Source organism: Schistocerca gregaria, unplaced genomic scaffold, assembly GCF_023897955.1.
Source record: "Schistocerca gregaria isolate iqSchGreg1 unplaced genomic scaffold, iqSchGreg1.2 ptg000421l, whole genome shotgun sequence".
Taxonomy (NCBI): Eukaryota; Metazoa; Arthropoda; class Insecta; order Orthoptera; family Acrididae; genus Schistocerca; species Schistocerca gregaria.
In genome coordinates this window covers 570,393-581,161 of record NW_026061852.1, presented here as the reverse complement: position 1 = coordinate 581,161, position 10,769 = coordinate 570,393, and positions in this window count along the sequence as shown.

Below are 10,769 nucleotides of genomic sequence, written 5' to 3'. Positions count from 1 at the left end.
ACAATTATGAGCAATAAATATCATTATGTGTGTGTTTCAGTTTTGTTTAGTAATATTTGTGTTTACAACAACCATTCTTTGCCGTGTTTTACTTAACTCTATGTGAAACAACTTTTGATCACTTCATCTGTATTGTGTGCACATTTACTTTCTGAAGAGATAATAAGTATTGTGCTCCACAGATGTCCATACTAAGTACCTGTCTGCATACATCATTAGAAACTGTAAGAGATCTGGTCATCCCCAACAGGATCTTAAAGACATGATTAAAGATTAGTGAGCTCATAATTTTGAACTTATAAAAGAAACTTCTGGCTATCCATTTTAAGTACGGAACTGTCAACAGTAATTTCAGGTGCTGATCCTCTGAAACTGTACAGCTTCTGAACGGCTTGTATCACAACTATTGATGTGACATAACACCTACGGTATATTTTCTATTGTCATCTGGAATGAAGATCCCATTCTATCCATTACAGGGTTTAACCTTACTTGAACCATAATCATGATGATGAACATCTCAATAATTTAGTGGGTTCTGAACCTGAAACATGAAATAGTAGAGGACTACAAATACGACAGTGGGAGCTCATCTTCAGTGCTGTGTGAAAGATCATGCACAAAAATCCTTGTGGGATAGTGTTGCTAACAACTATTGTTTTGATTTAGTTAACTTCAGTGCTAGTAAACAGTCACTATTGCTCAATAGATATTAAACTGAAAATAAGTAAATTTTTTGAAATATGTAGAATCTGATCACAGATGAAAGAAAATAGAAATAATCTTAAATATATGTTCTTGATTATTAGCATTATTTTCAGAGAGAGATAACAGAAATAAGATTGAGCCCACAGTGTTTTAAATGTTTCAAAGCCAGAAGCTTCTTCAAGGAAATGCACCCAACTGTAGAGCTTTTCTTTGATGGTAGACAATGATAATCCCATTCCTTAATAGAATGTTGATACCTTGCATATTGGCTGCATATTAATAATCATAACAAATCTTCATCAGAGCAAGGAAAACAAACACAAAAGCACACAAGCTCTGGCACCCAAGACCAGACTGCAAGCAGAAGCACATGGTGGGAGAAGCAAACAGGTGGTAGGGAAGGAGGAGAATGGGGCAGGGAGAGATAGCAGGGTAGGGGGACAGTTATGTGCTGCTTGTGGACGGTTACAGGGACAAAGTGGGGAGAGAGTATGGCAGCTAGTTGGAGTCAGGAGATTAGACAGATGTCAGCAGGGGGGTGGGAGGGCCATCAGAAAAGGAGGTAGCTATAAAAACTGTGGGTGCATTACTGGAATTGAGTTCTGGAATGGGAACAAGGAATGGTATAGTTTGGTGGTAGACAGTGACTAATGAAGGTTGAGGGTTACTTAAATGAAAGCTATACTGTAGGGAGAGTTCCCACTAGTGCAATTCAGAAAAGTTGGTGTTGGTGGGAAGAATCCAGAAGGCACAGGTTGTGAAGCAGTCACTGAAATGACAAATGTCATGCTGCGCAGCATGCTCAGCAATTGATTGGCCCAACTGTTTCTTCATCACAGGATTTTGGTTGTCATTCATGTGCACATACATTTTGTCAGTTGCCGTGTCAACATAAAATAGAGCTCAGTGGTTGCAGCTTAGCTCTTGGATCACATGACTGGTTTCACAGGTAGCATTGTCTTTGATTGGGCAAGCGATAATTGTGAGTGGACTGGAGTAGGTGGTGGAGGGAGGATGTATGGGACAAGTCTTGCATCTATGTCTATTACAGGGGCATGAGCCATGAGGTAAAGGGCAGCAAGCAGGGGTTGTGTAGTAGTGATATTCTCTAGGTTCAGTGGTCAGTGGAATACTACTGTGGAAGGGATGTAAAAGATAGTGCTTAATAGATTCCCCATTCCAGGGTACTATGATATATATTTTTGGTTTGTAAATAAAGCTTCCTTTTCCTTCTGCTAGTTACTTTATTTATCCTATATGTGTTTCGCCTTCTGTTCTAAGGCATCATCAGTGGGATATATAATGATACAATTTTGTTAGTTTTAGATTATTAAACAGTTCACTTTGTAAAAAAAAAAGTAATTACTTATGATTTGCTAATTTGCTTATCCTCACATCTGGTCTGGAGGTCACACTACCACTTTTATCACTGCCATATAATCACATTTTTGTGTTCTCACCTTCCATACACCATTCACCATATTTCTTCCCCTTCTTTGGTCGACTATTGTTCCTTTGTCACTCAATACATTTATTTCGTCGTACACCGTTTTTCTCAACGTAAATATTGCAACTCTATTATTTGTTTCATCTTCTTTGAGAAATTTACCTATTTGTTGCAAATGTAACGAAGTATATGTTTGAGACTAACTTCTATTTCTGATGTTTATACTGTGTGTGCGTATGATTGAGAGAGAGGGAGGGAGGGGGATAGAGCTGACGAGTTTTAACTTGGGTGGGGGGGGGGGGCAGTGGAGGGGGGATTACAAGCTATCAGTGAGTGGTTGAAAACTTTGGTGACAGCGACAGCTGATTTGACTTTTCCTTTCAATATTCTGTGGAGGGGCTCATGGATTTTTTGGATTCTATTATTATTATATTGGACTGTATTATTTTATTAATCCTTTTTGCAGATGGTATTCTATTATTTTAAATAATGAATGGCTTGGCATGTGTACTTGGTCATTCAACAGGATTTTCCCTTCTGCTTTGGTTTTCTGTATGTGGTAATTTTCTTGCATTATTAGGAGGTGTTGTTTTACTGTCGATTATAATTATTTTATGTCATTGTCTCTAGTGGTTGGTTTGTGGTCATTTTCTCTTAGGCATTCTGCAAATGTGATGTGGTTTGTCCCATATTTCCAAACTCTCATGTGTTTTTTTATCTGACATCAGATGTTCCCATGTTTGCTCTATGTAACTGCCTTCACAAGTGTTACACTGTAGCTGATATATACCTGCTTTCTGGTATATGTCTCTGTTATTTGTCAGTTTTGGGGTGTATTTTTGAACAGAATTGTCTATTGTGTCTGCTATGTTTATTCCTTATCTCTTGAAAATGTTGGTGGTTTGATAGGTGAGTTTGCGTTTGTATGTCATTGTGTACCATCTATTGTTTTCTTTCAACTTTTTCTGATTATCCTGTGCAGTTGTTATGGGACTACATGTTTGTGTTTGGTTCTGTTGTGTTGTTGTCTGTGGTTTGGAGCTTTCTGCTTTTATTTTACTTTTAATTTTGTTGTTAAGCTTTGTTACTGTGTTACTGTTGTAACCATTATTTTGTGCCTCCTGCATCATTATGTCCCATTCTTTTTGGTAGCCTTCTTTGGCAAGTGGTACTGTGTTGAGTCTATGGAGCATGTGTTGAAGTGCTGTTTGCTTTTGTGTGTGCGGGTGGTTAGAGGACTGAGGAATCATATTGTCTGTTGCTGTGGGTTTACGGTAAATTTCAAACATATGCTTATGGTTCTGTTTTTTTATTGTTATATCCAGGAAGTTAATTTGGTTGTTCTGTTCTCTTTCAATTGTGAATTTTATATTTTTATGGATCTTGCTGATGTCAGTATGTAGTTTTTCAATTTATCTTTGTGGTATATTTGTTAAGCAAAGGATGTCATCCATGTATCTGAACCACTATAATATGTTGTATTCTTTTGCTAATATTTTTGTGAAAATGATCTGTTAAATGTGGTTTACCAAAATATCTGCTAAGGCTTCTGAAACTGGGGACCCAATTGGTAATCCATCTTCTTCTAAATAAAATTCATTACTGAATTTGAAGTAATTTTGTTGTGTTATGAGCTTTATTAGTTTGTATATTTCCTTAATCTGTTCATCAGGAAGGTGACTATAAGTTTTCAGGTACTTATCTATAATTTCTATTACTTCTGGTACTCCTGGCTGGTGTGACCAAGCCATTCTAGGCACATCAGTCAATAACTGCGCAGCCACTAAGTTTGCAATTTCGAATCCTGCCTCGGGCATGACAGTGTGTGTGTTGTCCTTAGGTTAGTTAGGTTTAAGTAGTTCTAAGATCTAAGGGACTGACGACTTCAGATGTTAAGTCCCATAGTGCTCAGAGCCATTTGAACCATTTCTGGTACTGATATGTTGCAATACATGATTTCTATAACAAATGAAAAGAGGGTTATATCTTTTGTTCGTTGTATTTGCTGTGTAGTGTTTTTAATGGTTCTGTCTTCTTGTACTTTGAAATTTTCAGACAGAAATTTTAACATGTATCCTGCAAGCTCTGAAGAGGGGGGAGTTTCTGAAATCCAGTATTGGCCTCACAGAAGATTCGGTTTGTGGATTTTTGGTTGGCTTTGGAGAACCAGATCAGTGGGACTGATCTATGACAACTTTCTTTTCTCTATGTTATCCAATATGATGTCAATATTTTTCAGAGTGTGTTTTCTTTTTTTTTTTTTTTACTTTTGTCTTTAATCTGAATGTCATGTCTGATTTTAAATTTGTAATGCTATTTTGTAAAATGAATTCTTGTGTTTTTTCAATGTATTGTTCTTTGTGTATCAGTAATATTGTGGTCTCCTTGTCTCCTTTTAAAATGTTGTTGTTGTTGTTGTTGATGTGGTCTTCAGTCCTGAGACTGGTTTGATGCAGCTCTCCATGCTACTCTATCCTGTGAAAGCTTCTTCATCTCCCAGTACCTACTGCAACCTACATCCTTCTGAATCTGCTGAGTGTATTCTTCTCTTGGTCTCCCTCTATGATTTTTACCCTCCATGCTGCCCTCCAATACTACATTGGTGATCCCTTGATGCCTCAGAACATGTCCTACCAACCGATCCCTTCTTCTAGTCAAGTTGTGCCACAAACTTCTCTTCTCCCCAATCCTATTCAATACCTCCTCATTAGTTACGTGATCTACCCATCTAATCTTCAGCATTCTTCTCTAGCACCACATTTCGAAAGCTTCTATTCTCTTCTTGTCCAAACCAGTTATCATCCATGTTTCACTTCCATACATGGCTACACTTCATACAAATACTTTCAGGAAAGAGTTCCTGACACTTAAATCTATACTCGATGTTAACAAATTTCTCTTCTTTATAAACGCTTTCCTTGCCATTGCTAGTCTACATTTTATATCCTCTATACTTCAACCATCATCAGTTATTTTGCTCCCCAAATAGCAAAACTCATTTACTACTTTAAGTGTCTCATTTCCTAATCTAATTCCTTCAGCATCACCCGACTTTATTTGACTACATTCCTTTATCCTCATTTTGCTTTTGTTGATGTTCATCTTATATCCTCGTTTCAAGCCACTATCCATTCCATTCAACTGCTCTTCCAAGTCCTTTGCTGACTCTGACAGAATTACAATGTCATAGGCGTACCTCAAAGTTTTTATTTCTTCCCCATGGATTTTAATACCTACTCTGAATTTTTCTTTTGTTTCCTTTACTTCTTGCTCAATATACAGATTGAATAACATCAGTGAGAGGCTACAACCCTGTCTCACTCCCTTCCCAACCACTGCTTCCCTTTTATGCCCCTCGACTCTTATGACTGCCATCTGGTTTCTGTACAAATTGCAAATAGCCTTTCGCTCCCTGTATTTTACCCCTGCCACCTTTAGAATTTGAAAGAGAGTATTCCAGTCAACATAGTCAAAAGCTTTCTCTAAGTCTACAAATGCTAGAAACATAGGTTTGCCTTTCCTTAATCTTTCTTCTAAGATAAGTCGTAAGGTCAGTATTGCCTCATGTGTTCCAGTATTTCTATGGAATCCAAACTGATCTCCCAGAGGTCAGCTTCTACTAGTTTTTCCATTCGTCTGTAAATCATTCATGTTAGTATTTTGCAGCTGTCACTTATTAAACTGATTGTTTGGTAATTTTCTCATCTGTCAACACCTGCTTTCTTTGGGATTGGAATTATTATTTTAAAATGATAACATTTTGTTTTTGTAGTTTTCTCCTAATTTTTCCTAGTGTTGCAGATCTGAGTTTTTGTTGTTTTGTGTTGTTGCATTTTTATGCTGGTTATTATATTCTGGATTTCTTTTTTTACTAGTTCTCTAGTTAATCCAATGCTGACACTGCTATTTTCATTCCTATCATCCCTTGTCAAAACACTTTATGCTTCTATAATTAGATTTCATAAGTAACCTTCATCTATTTCTGAATTTAGATTGTATTTTCATCCTTTCTCCAACAGCTGTCTTTCTTTACTGTTTAACTGTGTGTCTGTAAGGTTCACTAATCTTGGGTAGAATTTGTGTGTGTGAGTAAAGGTAATATGTTGTAACTGGAGTTTTTTGAGTTGGTTGATCTTTCTTCTATGAACTGTTTCTATTCTTTGTGCAGCAGTTTTTGTAAGCTTTTCGACCCTGTTGACCAGATGGGAGAAAACTTTCATATTATTTATGGTGTCTGCGAGTTGTAAATATGTTTTATACAACTCGTAATTCAACTCTTGTTTTTTAGAGTCTAGGGATTTTATCTCGTATTTTAACCATATTTTCTGAGCAGAATGCATTGCTTTTTGGGTGGTGGTTGAACTGTTTTTAATTTTTACATTGAATATTTAGGTACCAGATTGTTACATTTGCATATGTTGAATTTTGTGTGTTGTATGGTTTTATGGATGTTCAGATGATTCTTCTGAATTTCTGGTATGGGCCATGTGGAAATGCCTGGCATGGCATGAATAACAAGTCTGTTTGTGTGGCCATCCTCTGCAGCAAGCATATAAAAATTTGTTTTGTAAATAAAGCTGCCTTACCCTGCTGCTAGTTACTTTATTTATCCTGTACACTTTTCACCTTCTCCTGTTCTAAGGTATCATCAGTGGGATTTATAACGATACAGTTGTGTTTGTTTCATATTATTAAACAGTTAAATTCACATTTTTTTTTAAAAAGAGTAGCTACTTACATTTTGGTGATTTGCATTTTCTCACAACTGCCTATCATACAAGTTCATGGCCAGGGATAATGACGTGTCCTGGGGTCCACTGATAAACCACGGAATGGCTCCCAAGCAGGCGACGTGGAAACTGCTTCATGAGATAGGCATTCTCTGAAGCTGACCTACATTCTGTCTACACCATGGGGTTTTCTGGCTTTGGGAGATGGAATGGCATAACAGCACACATAACAAACTGCATGTCGTTAAGGAGGCTATGAATGTGTGGAAGTCTTCCAGGCAGGCCTCTCCCAGGGAATCAGTCATCCTCTTCTGGCTCTGCATTGACTATATGAGGCTAATGCATGGTTAACTACTCTGTAGCGAGAAGCCACCTAAGTGTCGATGTGGCTTCCAAATGACAGTTGTTCACCTCTTGCTGGACTACTCACATTTAACCGCTCTGTGACAGACTTTCAACTTTCCCACCAACCTGCCTTCGGTGTTGGACACAATGACTCCACAGCAGCTTTAGTTCTACATTTTATCCGTGAGAGTGGGTTTTATACTTCTATATAGGGTTTAGTGTATCCTTTGACCCTCTGTGTCCTCCAGCCTAGTGCTTTACGGTTGAGTTTTTAATGTGTTGCAGAGTCACTGGCTTTCCCTTTCTATTCTCGTGCTTGCCAGCCACTGTAATCTGCTTTCATGTTTTACTCTCTTCTGTTGTTTCCTTGTCCTCTTTTGTTCCTTTTAGTGTTCATAGTGTGCCCTTCATTCTTATGGCTTTTCCTTTCTTTCTGTTTTGTGTTACACATTTAATCCGTTTTATTCTCACTCTTGTGGCATTGCTTTTTAGGAACATTGGTGAGGCAGATGGTGTGATAGCTGTCCACATCAAGTGCGTTTTTACACAATCTCACCATAGCCGGTTGAAGATGATGATTATATGTCACTTGTAGTCAGATGAGATATGTTTAATCACCTGGCTGTGGATGCGGTCAGGCCCAGGAACTGTGTCGGTGCAATGTGCAAGAGCACTGAAAAGCTTCCACTTTGTAAATGGGGCGTTATAGGATTCACCACAGCATGTAGTGCATTAGAGTACATTACCTTTCAGCCACCGTTCCAGTGTGCGAAACCTTGGGGGGGTGATTATCCAATGCAGTGCCCGGCAAAGTGCCCGGAAATCGCATTTGTGTTGGTACATAACTCGCCATTTAAGGTAACACCAGGGACAGCCATTGAGGCTTGGTACCCAAAGAGACATTTGATCTTTTTCCAGACTTGGGAAGACATGTGGCCTCCAATGGTGGAGACTTATCTCTCCCAACACCACTCCTTCTGTTGCTCGATAAGGTAGTGAACACTGGCACAGAGCCATTTAAAGACTATGATGTGCTCCAGGGAAGGGTGCCACTTACGGGCTGTAAAGCTTGCAGACACTCTTCAATTGCCTGAACGATTTGCGGCGACCACCAAGTGACTGCCTTACTCCTTGGGCAACCTAAAGAGCGAGGGATTCCGTTTTCTGTGACATAAACAATTGTGCTAGTCATCTGCTCAACCATCACATCGATATTACAATGTAGGGGAGATTCAGCGGTGACAGCTAAGGTGAAAGTTACCCAGTTAGCCTTGTTCAAAGCCCATCTGGGCAGGCATCTGTGTGCCTGATGCTGGGGCACTGCCAGGAAGATGGGGAAGTGCTCACTACCACACAGGTAGTCATGTCTTCTTCAGTGGATGGATGGGAGATGTTCTGGGCTGCAGATTGATACGTCAATGGCTGAGTAACTCCCATGAGCCACACTGAAACATGTGGCGGCCCCAGTATTTAAGAGTCATAGGTCAAATTGCAACAGTAAATTTCGACAACTCTGCCTCGCCCAGTAACTATGGTACCACCCCACAAGGGGTTATGGGCATTAAAATCTTCCCGAAGAAGGAAAGGTTTAGGCAGTTTATCAATTAGTGCAGCTAATACATTCAGGGGTACTGCACCATCTAGATGAAGATATACATTTCAGACAGTTATTTCCTGCATCATCTTTATTCTGACAGCCACAGCTTCAAGAGAGTTTTGAAGGGGCACATGTTCACTACAGACTGAGTTTAGAACATAAACGCAAACTCCACCTGTCAATCGATTATAGTCACTGTGGTTGCTGTAATATGCCTTATAGTCACGGAGGGCAGGGAACCAGGTTACCTGGAGGGCAATGCAGATGGCAGGTTTAAACCTCAACAGTTGCTGTAGCTCAGCCAGGCAGTGGATAAAAGCACCACAGTTGCACTGGACGATGACATCGTGAGACTGGGAAGGCACGGAAAATTCAGTGAAGCACTGTATGGCTCACAGTCACCTGCTTCCACTGATTTATTGCCTGAATAGTCTATATCCATCATGTGAGAGGGTCTGGCAAGATCTACACTCCTGGAAATAGAAAAAAGAACACATTGACACCGGTGTGTCAGACCCACCATACTTGCTCCGGACACTGCGAGAGGGCTGTACAAGCAATGATCACACGCACGGCACAGCGGACACACCAGGAACCGCGGTGTTGGCCGTTGAATGGCACTAGCTGCACAGCAGTTGTGCATTGCCGCCGTCAGTGTCAGCCAGTTTGCCGTGGCATACGGAGCTCCATCGCAGTCTTTAACACTGGTAGCATGCCGCGACAGCGTGGACGTGAACCGTATGTGCAGTTGATGGACTATGAGCGAGGGCATATAGTGGGCATGTGGGAGGCCGGGTGGACGTACCGCCGAATTGCTCAACACGTGGGGCGTGAGGTCTCCACAGTACATCGATGTTGTCGCCAGTGGTCGGCGGAAGGTGCACGTGCCCGTCGACCTGGGACCGGACCGCAGCAACGCACGGATGCACGCCAAGACTGTAGGATCCTACGCAGTGACGTAGGGGACCACACCGCCACTTGCCAGCAAATTAGGGACACTGTTGCTCCTGGGGTATCGGCGAGGACCATTCGCAACCGTCTCCATGAAGCTGGGCTATGGTCCCGCACACCGTTAGGCCGTCTTCCGCTCACGCCCCAACATCGTGCATCCCGCCTCCAGTGGTGTCATGACAGGCGTGAATGGGGGACGAATGGAGACGTGTCGTCTTCAGCGATGAGAGTTGCTTCTGCCTTGGTGCCAATGATGGTCGTATGCGTGTTTGGCGCCGTGCAGGTGAGCGCCAAAATCAGGACTGCATACAACCGAGGCACACAGGGCCAACACCCAGCATCATGGTGTGGGGAGCAATCTCCTACACTGGCCGTACACCTCAAGTGATCGTCGAGGGGACACTGAATAGTGCACAGTACATCCAAACCGTCATCGAACCCATCGTTCTACCATTCCTAGACCGGCAAGGGAACTTGCTGTTCCAACAGGACAATGCACATCCACATGTATCCCGTGCCACCCAACGTGCTCTAGAAGGTGTAAGTCAACTACCCTGGCCAGCAAGATCTTCGGATCTGTCCCCCAATGAGCATGTTTGGGACTGGATGAAGTGTCGTCTCACGCGGTCTGCACGTCCGGCACGAACACTGGTCCAACTGAGGCGCCAGGTGGAAATGGCATGGCAAGCCGTTCCACAGGACTACATCCAGCATCTCTACGATCGTCTGCATGGGAGAATAGCAGCCTGCATTGCTGCGAAAGGTGGATATACACTGTACTAGTGCCGACATTGTACATGCTCTGTTGCCTGTGTCTATGTGCCTGTGGTTCTGTCAGTGTGATCATATGATGTATCTGACAACAAGAATGTGTCAATAAAGTTTCCCCTTCCTATGACAATGAATTCACGGTGTTCTTATTTCAATTTCCAGGAGTGTAGGTACTTAGCAGGTGCCCAAATCTCCACCCCACCCTCAGCTGCAGAGCCTG